Source organism: Pelobates fuscus, chromosome 12, assembly GCF_036172605.1.
Source record: "Pelobates fuscus isolate aPelFus1 chromosome 12, aPelFus1.pri, whole genome shotgun sequence".
NCBI lineage: Eukaryota > Metazoa > Chordata > Amphibia > Anura > Pelobatidae > Pelobates > Pelobates fuscus.
Window position 1 is genome coordinate 94,290,579 of NC_086328.1, and position 4,417 is coordinate 94,294,995.

Sequence of the window (4,417 nt, forward strand, 5' to 3'; positions counted from 1 at the left end):
CTTCCAAAACAATCAAGTTCTCTGCTTCTACGTTCCTTATTTGGAGGATACGTAATAGAGTCAGGAGGTACAACTCTCCCCTCCCCCCCAAAATAAAAGTAATTGCCATGTACCAAATTAAAATGTATGTAAAAATATATCTGAAATGTAAAAAAATAAAAATAAAAAAACATATATAGATATTGTACATATGTACAAGATAGGTGCCTGTATGCAGTTGCATACTCTGGTATTGTCAAATATGGCTATGGAGAGATTATACTAAACACAAAATACAAACCAAAAGGCAACACCAGTGTAAAAACGGGAAGTGATAAATACAGTAGAAACATAGAAACATAGAATGTGACGGCAGATAAGAACCATTCGGCCCATCTAGTCTGCCCAATTTTCTAAATACTTTCATTAGTCCCTGGCCTTATCTTATAGTTAGGATAGCCTTATGCCTATCCCACGCATGCCTAAACTCCTTTACTGTGTTAACCTCTACCACTTCAGCTGGAAGGCCATTCCATGCATCCACTACCCTCCCAGTAAAGTAATACTTCCTGATATTATTTTTAAACGATTGTCCCTCTAATTTAAGACTATGTCCTCTTGTTGTGGTCGTTTTTCTTCTTTTAAATATAGTCTCCTCCTTTACTGTGTTGATTCCCTTTATGTATTTAAACGTTTCTATCATATCCCCCCTGTCTCGTCTTTCCTCCAAGCTATACATGTTAAGATCCTTTAACCTTTCCTGGTCAGTTTTATCCTGCAATCCATGAACCAGTTTAGTAGTCCTTCTCTGAACTCTCTCTAGAGTACCAATATCCTTCTGAAGATACGGTCTCCAGTACTGCGTACAATACTCCAAGTGAGGTCTCACCAGTGTTCTGTACAATGGCATGAGCACTTTCCTATTTCTACTGCTAATACCTCTCCCTAAACAACCAAGCATTCTGCTAGCATTTCCTGCTGCTCTATTACATTGTCTGCCTACCTTTAAGTCATCAGAAATAATCACCCCTAAATCCCTTTCCTCAGATGTTGAGGTTAGGACTCTATCAAATATTCTGTACTCTGTCCTTGGGTTTTTACGTCCAAGATGCATTATCTTGCACTTATCCGCATTAAATGTCAGTTGACACAACTCTGACCATTTTTCTAGTTTACCTAAATCATTAGCCATTTGGCTTATCCCTCCTGGAACATCAACCCTGTTACATATCTTAGTATCATCAGCAAAAAGACATACCTTACCATCAAGACCTTCTGCAATATCACTAATAAAAATATTAAAGAGAATGGGTCCAAGTACAGATCCCTTAGGTACCCCACTGGTGACAAGCCCAAGCTTCGAATATACTCCATTGACTACAACCCTCTGTTGCCTGTCACAATATTGGAATCCAAACTTAAATATTGCAGTTTATTTATAAGCCTTCTATGTGCAACAGTGTCAAAAGCCTTACTGAAATCTAGGTAAGCAATGTCTACTGCACCACCCTGATCTATAATTTTAGTTACCCAATCAAAAAAATCAATAAGATTAGTTTGGCATGATCTCCCTGAAGTAAACCCATGTTGTCTCTGATCTTGAAATCCATGTGTTTTTAGATGTTCAACAATCCTATCCTTTAACATGGTTTCCATCACTTTCCCCACTACTGAAGTAAGGCTTACTGGCCTATAGTTGCTCCCTATTACCTTTCTTGTGAATGGGCACAACATTCGCCAACTTCCAATCTTCTGGGACTACTCCTGTTATCAATGATTGGTTAAATAAATCTGTTAATGGTTTCGCTAGTACACCACTAAGCTCTTTTAATAGCTTTGGGTGTATTCCATCAGGTCCCCTTGACTTATTTGTCTTTACTTTTGACAGTTAAAATAGAACCTCTTCTATATGACTCATTTATCCTTTTTCTTAACTGAGGTCCCTTTCATTAATTTTCATCTGTAAATACCGAACAAAAATATTCATTGGGGCAGTCAGCTAGACCTTTATCCTCATCTACATACCTTCCTTCTTTTTTTTTTTTTTTTAAATTCTTTATTTTTTGTGCTTGGTATTGCATGTTTACAGGATACAGTTCAGAGCATAGTTGTAAAATAATTGTAAGATAGGAGCAAGCAGGTACATGTATTAACGATCATATTTAAATTTTTAAGCACATTTTCTTTTAGCAAAAAGGTTTATTGACATGCCCAGGGTGGATAGGGTTGTGGTTGGTCTCGTAGTGTGCATTTGTACTCCCCTTGGGATACTCCAGGTATGTGAGTGATGTGACTGTATTTCAGGTTAGTGCAGGTATGTGGTTTTGGATGCCTGTGTGTACTCGCTAGTGGAACTCAGTGGATTTTAGTGATCTGTCTAGTGTGGCAGTGGTTCCGGAATGCTATGTACCTTGTGCGGCATCTTGTGTGTCCCCTGTAACCCTGGGGATGACGGGGTGGGCGGAGTGGCGAGGTTAAACATTAAGCGCCTGCAATCTTTCTGTTGTGTGTGGTTGTAGTATAAGTGTGCCTCAGTGACATGTGCGGAGAGGATAATATCGCACCCAACCTTTACATATGAATTAACATTTTAGGTAACGAAAGAATAAAAGCATGGGAGTGCTGAGGTTCATATACAGTACAACAAAACATGAAAAACATGAAAAAAAAAAAAAGATGAGAACTAGAGAAAATAATGTGAGGAAACCCAGGGAGACGCAGGGGTGTCATTGATATGGGGACATAGTCACGGGTGTGAGTGGTTAGTGGGGGTTGCCCCTTCTCTCTCACGGGTATCAGGTCCTCACATGTGCAGTCCCCGCACTGCAATAAATAGTGCCCCTGGTTTCAGTCCCTGTTCGGGGTCAGGTGGTAGGCGTCGGTGACTTGGTTGTTTGCTGGTCGTGGATGGAGCCGTCGTCCTGCTCCCAGCTGTCTGGTTGGCTCGCGGTCATGGAGGTGAGTTTTGGGGGTTGTAGTCCCAGTGCCCGCAGGAAGGTGGGCGCTCCGGTTGGGGTTGTGAGGTGGTGTGCTGTCCCGTTGTGGTGGACAAGTAGTGCGCCCGTGTTTCCCCACCTGTAAGCGATGCCGGCCTTCCGCAGGGTCGTTGTCACAGGGTCGAATGTCTTTCGCCTTAATAGTGTGGCTCTTGTGACATCCTGGAAAAAGGAGAGCTGAGAGCCCTCAAAGGCCAGAGGAGTTTTGCCTTTTATTGCGTTCATTGTTTGAATTTTGTCTGATGTTGTCGCCAGGCGCAGGATAACATCCCTAGGCATGTTGGGTGGTATGCGGGTAGAGCTGGTCACTCTGTAAATCCCGTCCGGGGTTATTTTTTTGTGGCTAGCAGTGTTGTGAGTAGTCGCCTTACATACTGCGGCAGTTCCTCAGTCGTGACTGCGTTTGGGATGCCCCGGATTTTGATGTGATTCCGGTGCTGTTTGTCTTCCAATAACATAATTTGGCCGGCGAGTACATGCTGTTCTGCCTGTAGGCGTTGCATCGATTCCTGGAGGGTGGACACTGTGTCATGGATAGTGGTGAGATCAGCTTCCACTGTACCCACTCTCTCCGTGACTGATTGTATGTCCTTTTTGACCATAGCGACATCAGCCGCCAGCAGTTGTTGTATGTTGGTCCAGAGTGTTTTCAGGTTGCCTTTAGTCGTGGGGGCCAAGTCATCCTGGGCCTCGTGTGGCAGTATGCAGTCTGCCGGGGGAGTCATATTTGTAGTCGGCTCCTCGCGGTCAGGTTCGGATGTTTGCCTGATAGGCGAGCGGTGTGTGGTGCGCGCCGTTTCGGTTTGCGCCGGTCGGAGCCACATCTCGCCAATGTCCCTGGCTTGTGTGGTCGCACTTGCCGTGGGTTTGTTTGATCGCCGGCCCATACTCGTGGTATCCGGGTTCAAGTTGGGTGCTTGGTACCCGAGTAGGCTTCCGTCAAGATAGGCCTCCAGGCCCTGGATTGGCGATGCGCGGTAGGCCGCGGATTTGCGCCGTTGCCTATGCTGCTTGGGTGGTTGGAAAAAAGGCATCAATCGATGCGGTAGGGAACGCTGATCAACACTGGCTATTTTTCCCTGCTGGATGGTGCTTGGTGTTGGGGATAATCGACGGATTGTTCCTGGTTATGGGAGAGCAAGTTTAGATGGCGTCTGTACAGGATGGCTGCCAGGCTCCGCCCCCCCTTCTTTTGTTTTTAATCTAACTAATCCTTGTTTTACTTTTCTTTTCTTTATTTATGTATCTAAAAAAAGTTTTGTCCCCCTTTTTTACTGACTGTGCTATTTTCTCTTCTGTGTGTGATTTGAAAGTTCTTATAACTTGCTTAGCCTCTTTCTGCCTAATCTTATAGATCATTCTGTCTTCCTCACTCTGTTTTTTTTTTATAATTACTAAATGCTAACTTTTTGTTTTTTACTATTTTGGCCACATCTGCAGAG